We start from the raw sequence: 12,593 nt of genomic DNA on the forward strand, positions 1-12,593 counted from the left end.
CAACAGTTTAGAGAGTTTCTCCTAACATTGGCCTATGACATTCCCCTAGCTAGCCATCTTGCCCAGACCATAACTTGGAGTAGGTTGGTTAACCACTTCTACTGGCCAGGAATGTCCCAAAAGGTGAAGGAGTTATGCAGCTCCTGTGCCACCTGTCCACATTCTTGGTAGCACCCTTCTTTGGAGCCATCTTGAAGCAGTCAGTTGGCAGTGGCACTTAGCTTCACAAGCTGAAGAGATGTCCGGGTTGTGTGGCCACACATCACATTCATAGGCCTTCTGCCTGGCAGTACTGTGGGTGATGGCCCTTCTTTTGTGCACCTAAAAGCAAACAAGGAATTGGAGGAGTTGGAGAGTTGGTACTGTGAAGGCTGAGCTTGATGGGGGACCGAGTGGGGAAAGAGGTGAAGTGCAAATTGTGTCAAGACAATGCACAAACACTACTTAGGGTATGTGAGGGTAGCCTGGAGAGTTAGAATGACCTTGTGTGTGGGCAGAGTTCTTACTAGACACTGCATGTATGATGGTAGGGAAGAGTTGAGAGAAACATATTTGTTAATTATGGTGTTATTTATCTAGTCAATAAACATTTAAAAACTTCAATAACGAAAGACAGCCGTGTATGAACTCTACTTTGTTGGTAAAGATTTCCAGGTCATCAAATAGCTGTGATCTATCCAGCTTATCTCATTGAATGTTAATGTTCTTACACCAAGGAATAGAGATAGACCCATTCAATGCCAAAAGGTTTGCAATATTAGGCTATTCAATAAGTCCTGTTTGTTGGTCCATACCTTGTGCCACAGAGGGAGTGTGCTACGCCTAATATGATCTTCAATAAAAGACACACACAAACCCTGTAGCACAGATAGGGTGAGCAACTTGCAGGAAGTGTAAGTAGTCTCTGTAAGCTGCTTTTTTTTAAAATCTGTAGCCTCCAATCCTTTGTATGTCCTGTATGCCTGACCCATAAAGGGATACTGAAATGCACTTGGTGTACTAGATAGTATATATTTCCCATAAACACTTCTGTGATGCTGATGCGTTCATACATTGGTCATTCCTGATGTTAATTTGATGCTAACAAGAAATGAAGTTTACTAAAACATAGGGGAAAGTGTTAGTATTTTATAGCTCAACGTTGTTGACACTGTAGCAACAAGTATTATGCGAGGTGGTACCACAGGTCACAAATAAAGGATTTTTTCAGTTTCAACTTGAGATCCAGGTTATCCATGAATTCACATAAGTATCCAATAAAGATTGCAGGGCTTTTGGGAATGCGGACATCAGGACCACATCTTCCGTATACAGAATATTGGGGACCAGGCGATATCCGATTTGAAGCCTATTCCTGCACTTAGCCAGTTTAATCTTCTGTAAGTTGTTTATATAGAGGATAAAAAGGAAGGGTGCATGCACACAGTAAATACCCCTTATCTATAGTGAACTCCCCACCAATGTCATATCTATCTGTGGTGCTGGAACTACTAAATATTTTACTTATGAGATTGATTATTGACTTATCCACCCCCCACCTCCTCTATCAAGTACCATAGCTTGCTATGGGACACCAAGTCAAAAGTGCTTGAGAGGTCGATAAATGCTAGACAGGATACACTGTTTTCTTGCAGCTGTATATTTGTCAATCAATATAAATAAACACACTGGTTCTCTGTACCAATGTTCCTCTGGAATCCATATTGGATATCGGACAGGATTGATGTTCCTCAGCCCAAACTTCCTTTCCGGCCAACAATAATCCAACAGTAGGTGATCGCACTACCATCTGGTTAATTTGAGCTTGAGGTCAACTACATCTACCTACATCCTCGCCTACTCTGAGCTCCTCTGTCTCTCTCAATCATAGAGACCTCCACCCAGAGGTCACTACATGCCAAGATGCAGCCACTGGGCCACAATGCTTTTACAAGTGTATACTAGCCTAACCTAAAGAAAAATACATTTAAACGCCTCAAAACAGAATTCTTGAATCTTATCTAGAAACTTGAATCTCTGATCCCCACTTCTGCCTTAAAAATGATTCTACATTTAGTGATCTCATCTTCTACTTGAACAGAAGAGCTAAATGGAGAAAAGCATTCCACTTGCTACTCTTGATCACTTCCTCCCAAATATTTGCACACAGACTAAGGCTCTTGGTAGTCCCCTCACCCAATTTCAAAGCTGACGCTACCATCAACATATATAACAATTTGATAATCCTTACACAAGCTTCTCGCTGTCATCTAGGTACTTGAAAATGTTCACAACATCAGGAAGTCTATGACTAATAGTGATCTCGATACTGGAATTAGGTGGGTCTGCCCCTCATCCCTCACACAGCTCCCTAAGTGATCCTGTTACATAGTCCCTTCCACATTTTAACCCCTCCCCATTCCCCCCTCAGCACCTTTGTCTGAGCAACTCCCACTTTCCTATTACTCCTACCCACACCCCTATTCTTGGCAGTAATAGCAATGGCTCTCCCTCTTCCATTATACTTACACACACACCCTGTGCTTGCCCCTGCTTACTTGCTATTAATATGTCCCCCACATGTCCCATGACTCAGAAAGTGACCTCCCTGAAGTCTGAACCCATTCTCACAAACTAAATCAGTATTCACACGGACCTAGCATTTCTTAGTAATCAGCTCAGGAGTCTTCCATTGCCCCCTTGCAAACTTAAGTATCTGTCCAACTCAACTTACCCTCCTCTGGACCGCCCAGGCCAGCATCAACCGAACTCCACTATCAGCTCTCCTTCCCCACATACTAGCTTCTGAATACAAGCCTTGTCTTCTATGGATCACTATGTCCCCACTTCCTGCTTAGCTGATATCTCTCAGGATACTCAACTACTTAGGGCTGACCTACAAAAGCTTACTATCATCACCTCAGAATTGGCTAAAGACTTTTTTACCCACCGGTCATTAGGGAAGAACAGACAGAATCAAGCACCAGCTACTAACTACTACACTGTCTTCTCTCCTTTCATTGAGGGAATAATCTCCCTATGCGGCATCCCCCCCCCTCCAAAGGTGGTGAACCATTCCTTGCCCCAGTGCTGTCTCTATACCTTGTAGATTTAAGAACTCCTTAACTGATAATGACATTCACTCCTTCCTTATGACATTCCACCCTACTCATGCAGTCAATCTGGTTACACAGGACTATATTCAGTCTACTTCCCCTAACTCTCTCAGAGGACTCAAACATAACCCTAATTCTATAAACACCTCCAACCTCAAACAAGTGCACATCACTCAATATACCTTATCTGACTCAACTCCCCACTTGAAATACATACTAATCATTTGTAGATCTTCTATAAAAAATGCCGCAGATATCACTGATCTTATCTTGGTGCTGGACCACGATCTTCTAATACTAACAGAAACCTTGGTTAAAGGAGTCTTCTGGTCAGGTCCTTGACATCCTAGTCACACTTAGCTATACCATCATCAGACTTGATGAATTGTTCAAAACTGGTGGAGGGATCACCTGTATATATCTTAATAGTATCACTGTGAAACATTCAAACACTGCTACTCTCCCAATTTGTGAATACATGCGCATAGACATCTCAAGCAACCACATATCTCTTTGCACCTTGCACCCATTCTACCATCCGCCGGGTGATAACTTCCCTTTTGTGGAACAAATTATGGAAACCATCTCCTCCAATGTGGATCATCAGTGTCCCCAAATCTTTCTTGGAGACTTCAATATTCAATGGAATGACATTAATGACCCTGCCGGGAATAGCCTCAAAACGTTCCTAGTTGACCCTAACATGACTCAAATATGCGACATCCCCTCTTACAACTTCAGGTCAATACTGGACCTATTAGGTATTAATGGGGTAGCCCAACAAAACGACCCGACCTGGGTCAGTATTGCAGTACAAAAAGTAAGTGGTCAAGGTAGCAACACTTATAACAAACAACAAATATATTAGCATTCACAAAACCTTGTTTTCATGGGATGCATAAATGAAAATTATTGTATGGAACATTGGCATTCAATGCGATTTAAATTCAAAGTATTAGTTATTTTGGAAACGCTGTTGCTCAAGCATATAACAGTGCAATACATATTTACAGTGCTCTTGGTGTAGGAAAAAAGGAAAGTCGGGGATCAAGTGAGTACGTGTGGGTGAAGGACACGGAAGAGGTGATGTGACATATATACATCAATTATACATGATATAACCTTTCTGGCCTAGAACAGGTCAATTGTTTCCGGATGTACACATAACCTTGATAGATATCAACTAATTAGAAATCAGGCATCAGAGCTTGTGATGTAGGTATGTTTTGTCATGGTTTCGATCCCTAGGAAGGAGGGTTAGTTCAGTCCTCACAGTGGGGTCTTCATCAGGACAAAGCTGGGAAGAGCACCTGTGAACAATTGGAACACTGTGTGAGGGAAGGGACATAGTGTCAGAAAAGTAGTGTGAATGCTGCAAATAAAGGTAACTGATACCTACTCAGGGGAACAGCAGGAATACCCCGCTGTACGTTCAAAGGACGTGGGCTCAAAGAGCTCCTAGAGTCAGAGAGAAACAAAGATCAAAAACCGAACGCCTTAATCTAAAAACCTACTGGTAAGTGTATCAATCACCATTACTTACTGTTCAACAGGAAAGAAGAAAACACTTCTTAGGTCAAAGCTGTAGGTTAATCAATCAATCGCAGTTATTGGATCAAATCTGACTTTTTACAAAGCAAGAGATTGGGGCAAGAAAACAATGTCAACGGTCGGTTGGCATATATCTTAAATTATGTCAGCTTGACACATCTACATTAAAATACAAAACGTCCCCTAGTCCTCCATGTGCAAACTGGACCCAATCAGAGGGACCTCCTAGCTAGTAAACATGATTATTCTGTGTTGCAACAACCGTTGAGGATGAATAAATTATAAATGGGCATTCCGAGTCGTTGTTCCTATACACAAAGTGGGACCTTTCTTACGTGAGAGGCGGTAACTATACGCTCGCTGAAATCGTGTAAGACACCTTATTCCTCAAAGTTAAACAAAGTCAATGGTTGCGAGGCATATATCGTGAACCAAGTCAGCTTGACACATCTACATCAAAATCCAAAACGTCCCCTAGTTCTCCATGTGCAAACTACACCACATCAGAGAGACCTCCCTGCTAGTAAACATGATCGTTCTATGAAGCAACAACAGTTGAGGATAAACAAAATACGAATTATGAATTCGTGTACACCCGGGAACAATTGACCTGTACTAGGCCGGAAAGGTTATATCATGTATAGTTGATGTATTTATGTCACATCACCTCTCACCTGTCCTTCACCCACATGTACTCACTTGATCCCCACCTTCCTTTTTCCTACACCAAGAGCACTGTAAATATGTATCGCACTGCGTTGCCAAAATAACCACTGCTTTGAATTGAAATTGCATTGAATGACAAAGAGCCATACAATAAATTGTATTTATGCATCCCATGAAAACAAAATGTTCTGAATGCTAATATATTTATTGTTTGTTATAAGTGTTGCTACCGCGACCACTTACTTATTGTACTGCAATACTGGACCTAATCATCTCTAAACCCAACTTCATTCAACTCGACTTGATTGTACGGTGTGACTGGACTGATCACCACTACACCTCCTTCCACATCATGGAAACTAAACTAAGTTAAAATCTCAACCTTTGAAACCTAGGCATTGGAAATAATCCATCTGAAATGCAAACCTGAATGAAAATATACCCTTTAGCAACATAACCTTGCCTCCACCTACTCACATGTCTAGGGTTCATGACCTCACTGAGCATTATAACAATTCCATATTGAACATTCTGGATACTATTGCCCCCTCGCATTACTCTGCATCAAGATGGCATTCCATGTGTGGAGCATCGGCGTTCCCATAGACCACCCATGGTTATTGGGCAAAACTCTATCTACTAACAATAATAGAATTTTGGCCCACAAATAATTCTGCTGTGATACAGGCGCTAGAAAATGTAGAATGCTTGTGTTTCTCCTAATACTTCCCTCTTTGCATGTGTGCTGTATTGTTCAGTACACATCCAACATGGGGAAAGTTTTAAATATAGTGAAAACATAGTATTTTGAACTGGAAGGGTACCCTTCCAGTACATAACCTACACTATAACCATGCACAGACCCTTGCACTATAGCGCAAGGATGGGTGCAGGGCACTCGGCAGGCTGATTGTGTGCAGGCGCTTGGAAGAGTGGAGGAGAGTGTCATATCTCTGTAGATCTGGCACTGTCCTTCGCTCTTCCTCTCATGCAACACACAACAGCAATTTCGGGTGCTGCGTTGCATTGTGTAATAGTTTTGGAAATCTAGGTAGGTCTTCGATTCAAGCTGGGTTACAGTCACTAAATTGAAAAGATCAAACAAAATCAACAAATCTTTGAGGATGCATGGCTAAAGTTTTTTTATCATTTAATCCAAAATGCTTCAGAGAGCTTTGGAAGAAAACCTTAAGTTGGTCGACTGGATTCACAGAGTAGGCTTGTAAATGCTTTATTTGCTAAGTATGAAGTGGTTCCTTAAACTCTGGTTGCACAATGTAAAGTTGACATACCTGAAACACTACTTGGGATGTTTCATTTCTCATTCAGAAGTAATTGGAAACAAAATATCTTTGGTAGTATATTAAAGGTTCAAGACAATTTTTCCTTACTCCACATGTTTGTGAAAATGTTTAGATGCCTACTGGTAAAAATGAGAATGGGTCTTCCAGCGTTACCTTCTGTGTCTTGACCTTGTTTTTAAATAATTATGCATTAAATGGCATTGGCAACTGGCTGGTTCCTAAAAGGTTTACAAACGTTGTAATGTGTTATTTCTTTAAACTATTTCATGTTGATTTATCTGCGTTTTAATGTTCGTTTTATACTTACTGCAAAGTCTGCCAAATATCATTCCTGTATAAATACATATTCAATGCAAAGTAAATGGATGTTGACACTTCATTTGTAACTTTTTATTGGCAAATATGATTTCAAGCAAATTTATAGTGCATGCGTAAACTTTGGTAAAGGTAAAGTAGTCAAATCAGATTTAAGTTACCATGTTTATTGATAAACATTTTGGGATCCAAGTAATTTTTTGCCTGAACTCATTCACAATACTTTCTTAGAGACTTAAAATTTTGGCTGAAGATACATTACAGATTTTCAAATTATTCTGCTTCTAATCACTCAATGTGAGAGGGTTAGAACACAAAGCACTGGCATCACTAAAGTCTGGCTTGGAAGCATTTGCTGCTTCGTAGAAAGAGTATGCCTCCTCCTGTTTAACATGAAGGCAAGGATAGACTTTCAGGCACTTTAGTCCTTTGGGAAGCATGGGCCAAGTGCTAGCTGGAGGAGTGTTTTCCTTTTCTCTTCAGTGATGTAAAACCTTTGATAATGCAGGAGGCTGAAGAGCCACTGGCAGGCCGTGAAATGAAAATAAAACACACCTCTTCCTTGCTTGCTCCAAGAAATGTGAAAAATCTCACCTCTTGCTTAGTGTATTTTCAAATTTGGGACTTAGTATAGCATTTTTCAATGGTACAAAGAGTTTTCCATGTAAGGGGTTCTTAAAAATGGTCCATGTCACTGTGCTAAGCCTTAATAGGGAGTGGTGGCAGGAGCAAGAGGCTAGGCACTCAGTGGCCATTTAGGTATCAGGTGCGTAGCTAAAAGTAAGTATCACAGTTTTTCCGTCTGCAGCACCAACAAGGGTCAACATGTGCACTTTTTGCTCACACTGCCCCTTTTCAAAGCATTGGTTCCCCAAGGAAGAAACTTCCAGATTTATGAGACGCACTCACAAACAATAATTATGGGAGCTGTAGCGGGTTGTTGGGGTTGTAGGGGGATAAGGAGGAAAGTGAATTAAGTAGTAATTGATTATAAATTATATATATTTTTTTAGTTATGTGATTCATGTTAATTACGTATATAATTTAATACTGATTTCATTTACTTATATTTTAGGTTCAGGTTATTACGTTTGTAGGGGTATAGGGTGAGACGTTATCTAGGTAATAAATATTTAACAATTCATTTTTATATATTGTTACGCATGTAATTACTGGCATGCCAGTAAGGCCTTTGAGGACTGAAAACAATTCAGAGATGCCCTCAACCGCAACCACCACCTCCTTGAAAACACCAAGAAGACCACCATAGCCCCTCGCATCAATGACGGCTCCAACACCACCAAGGAAAAACACTACCATGTGGTTAAAGAAACACTTCTTACATTTAAAGATCTTGATCATGTTCTTACAATTTGCTTGTGTAATTTACATTCCAAATATTTGAAAGTTTTTCTATGCACTTTGGCACTTAGGGATGAGCCAGATCACTGATTTGGCCTTGGATTTGAGTGCAGAATCATTTTAATACATGGACAGAGTGGGCAATTGCCCAGCACAACCATCCAATGGGACAGGTCACTGTTTACCCTTCACGAGCACAACTAGCGGACCATTCTATCAGCAGTCTTTCAGGGTGGGTGGCTGCTGCTTGACAACCCACTTGAAAGTGCATCTTCTGTTTCTCTCCTCCCACCTGAGACAAATCCCTAGGTACACAACACTTTCTGATACTCATGGTTGACCCATCTTGTCTGGTATTAGAAAGTGTCCCACCTTGTTCTTCTCTTCCTTATTTGTCAGGTTCTTAGCAACAACCCTTTGAATGAGTTGTTTTGGATCTCCCATCTGATCTTGATTTCATCCTGCTATTTGATTCTATTTGTCTTGTATTCTGTGCTCCCAGTTCAGAGCTAAATAGAGTGCCTCGTAAGCACAGTCTTGTGCTGTGAAACTACATCCTGACATTCGATGTGAAACTGTTGCGCACACCATCTGCTGTGCTTCATTCATTATTTTTAGGTTTAACATTGACTGGAAGTTGAGATGCGCCAGATGTTTTTGTTCAACTTGTCTAAGCTAGCTTACGGTCACTTCCCTTAATGTTTCCCAGACTGTGTGCCATTGGTTTTAAAATGTTTAGAAATATAATCAAACATTTGCTATCGCTCTCGATCCAAGAACGTTTGGGCATATCTGGATAGGGGTAATGTCCTTGACACAGTGCTCAAGGTTATTAATTTATGATTGAACCAGGACATAATGTGCAACCTGAATGTAGCATGCGCAGAGGCAATCACATAAAGACTATAGTTATTAAATAGCAAAAAATAGCAAATAAATGTACTGATAAAGTAAGGGGGTATGGCCTCTTCTTGGATGTGTCCATAAAAATGAATAGTTTTTATTTTTTTATTTCTGTTTATTAGTGTCATAGAAGTTATACATACTTTACCAATCAGTGTTACCGACAATCATATAATGCGTTATTCCATTATCGAAGCGAATAAAAGCAACAGTTACATAATAGCTATATCTCTGTCACGACTTAGTCACAGTTCAAGTTCCACTGATGGGGATGTACATAGATTACCATGATAAACATTCCACTTGCCCCACTTCTTGTCTCAATACTTAGGGCACTCCTGTGTTGTAAATACGTCCTTTCCGCAATCATACATTTGTCTAGCTCTTTTGCCCATATCTGGACAGATGGTGAGTCCGCTGCCCCCATCCCCTTGCTATTTCTCGCTTAACAAGGGTATAGCCTAGTGTGGTCAGCTGCTGTTCTACTTCTGTAAGGTCCAAGGCCATCCATATACTAAATAGGCCTAACCTTGGAGTGAGATTTCTTTCTTTCCCTATTAGAGTCTGGATATGAGTCGTGGCCCCCTCCCATATTCGCAGGTGCTTCAGGCACTCCGAGACCGTATTATCAAAGGTAGCTGTTTGGTTGCATCCTCTGAGGCAAAGTGCATCTGATCTGGTGCCCATCTTCGCCAAAACAACTCCTGTCAGGTATGACCTATGAAAGATCCTAAGTTGTATCAGTCGGAAGCGGAGTGTGATAGCCGCTTCTCTGGGGGACATTAGGGCCATTTGCCAGTCCTCATAATCAATTGGTCCCATGTATCCCTGCCATTGCTCCTTGAGTTTACGAAAATGATCAGGTAGATTGTTACCTAATGTTTGTAGGTCAATAATATGGCTTTCGAGTGCAGCGGCCCATCAAGCAGTCGATCATCTAGCGACGACTCCTCGAATATATTCGTAAGATCTGGAAAAGCTGTGGTGAGGGCGTGTCTAATTTGCAAATATCTAAACAGTTCACTTTGCACCATGCAATACTGTCCCCAGAGTTCTTCAAATCTAAGAATCAACCCTTTCTTAATCAGATCTCCAACTACTGAAATCCCAATGGTATCCCATTTGTCAAAGCCAGGCGGTTAGCAGAGAGAACCCAGTCTCTGGGCATGCCACAACGGTGTCGCTTTTGTGAGGACATTCAACCAACCCAGACGCAAGTTTGCCTGGCGCCAGATATCTATCGTATGAGAGGTAGGCCCAAAATATCACCCTTTCCTGACTTTTGAGTATAACGCTGTAGTATGCTTGTATTTACTGGTAGTTGAGAGGATGGGCGGAGGGGCAAGGAGGCTACTCCTGGTGGGGCTCTCCCTTTGGGCTTACTTTTCTGTATTACTTATGCTTGATATTTACCTCCATCAAAGAAATGTATCAATAAAGTATACATCTTTAAAGTACACCTGTAGCCCATTGGACTTATTACAAATGCTCCTAGGTAACCAGCTCGCCCTGTCTGATATTGGTCTAATAAATAAGCGGGACCATCAGGGGAGCGGTATATCCATTGGTTCACCACCACCAATTGCGAAGCCCAGTAGTAGAGTCTAAGATAGGGGAGGGCTATTCCCCATCATACCACCCTTGTGTTAACTTTTCATTGCAATGTGAGTGGCTTTGCCATCCCATAGCAATGTGCGGACTTCGCTTTCCACTGCTTAGAAATACGTATCTGAGACTTGGTGTGGGCAATTCTGGAGAATGTATAAAAAGCGGGGGAGAGCCAACATCTTGAATAGGGCAGCGCGACTCACCAGGGATAATGGTAGGGAACTCCAATGTTTCATGTCTGCTCTTAGCCGGGCCAATAGGGGGACTAGGTTGTGGTTAGGGAAAAGGGTTGGGTTGGACGTTACATATATTCCCAGATAGCGGAAGCCCTCCGTTGCCACCTCAACCTTGCAGTTCACCGAGAGACTAGTAACCCGGCCCCTAAGCACAAACAACACCGACTTACTCCAGTTGATCGTGTAACCAGAGTATTTCCCAAAATTCGTAAAGATGCTCAGCAAGGCATGTATGGATATATATGGGGAGGCGAGGTATAATAAAATATCATCAGAGTAGAAGGATATTCAATCTTCTTGTCAATCCGCCCATTTCAAGCCCCTTACCATGACATCCTGACTTATCCAAGCGGCCAAAGGCTCTAGAATGAGGGAATGTAAAGGACATCCCTGTTGAATACCCCTCCGTAATGTGAATGCCCTGGATGTGTAATTATTGACTCTCACTTGACCCTGTATATCGTTGTAAAGTAGTTTCATCCATCCCAAGAACTTCTGACCAAATCCCAGCCTTGCCAGAACTTCAAATAGATACGGCCACTGTATAGAGTCGAACGCCATGGAGGTGTCTAAAGACAGTACTAATGCGTCTTCTTCAATGTAATCCCTACGAGCAAACAAGTTGTGGAGACGGCGGATGTTCAGTCCCGTATTCTTCCCTGGCATAAGCCAGATTGGTCAGGATGGATCAAGGAGGAGATCACTGCGACCAGCCTGGTGGCAAGGACTTTCGCTAGTATTTTAGCTTCAACATTGATAATAGAGATCGGTCTATATGAGCCACAGTTATCGACGGATTTCCCTGGTTTACGGATAACAACTATGGATGCTAGACGTTGGTCGCTTGGCAGTTTCCCTCTCTCATAGCTTTCATAGTACATAGCCTGCAGGTGTGGGGCTACTTGAGAGGCAGTTACTTTTAAGAATTCGATGGGAGTCCCATTGGGCTCCCTCGCCTTCCCATAGTGGATTTGGCATATGGCCTTCTGGATCTCTAAGTCTGTCAAGTCTTACTCTAGGGATACTGTAGCCCTCTCAGAGAGCACTGGTATGTTGCTATCAGAAAGGAGTTGAAGGGAATCCTCCACTGTGTATTTAGTGGAGGGAGTATATGCCTGCTCTAGATGATCTGTGAATGCCTCCGCTATATCCTTAGGATGTGTAATCTTCCTACTATCTGACATAGTCAATCTCGTCACCAATCTATCTCCTTGCTTTCACTTTTCCAGCCAGGCCAATGTTTTACCGGCTCTACCACCTAGTTCATACAGTATGTGTTGTATATTTAAGGTGTTTAACCTTCATGTATTCCCTTGCTCTGATCCTATATTCCTCTTGTTTAAGTGTAAGGCGATGTAGTATGCCTTCTAATTGCATATTGGTGTTATTGAGTTCCAGTTGCTGGAGCTCATCTTCCAATTGGACGAGCTGGTGATGTTTATTCTGTATATATACCATCTTTAGCGAAAGGGCTTGTCCCTTCAAGAATACATTGAATGCTTCCCATATAGTTAGCGCAGATTCAACCGAGCCAATGTCTTCTTTAAAGTTTG

The sequence above is a fragment of the Lissotriton vulgaris genome, chromosome 4_1, assembly GCF_964263255.1.
Source record: "Lissotriton vulgaris chromosome 4_1, aLisVul1.2, whole genome shotgun sequence".
NCBI classification, from domain to species: domain Eukaryota; kingdom Metazoa; phylum Chordata; class Amphibia; order Caudata; family Salamandridae; genus Lissotriton; species Lissotriton vulgaris.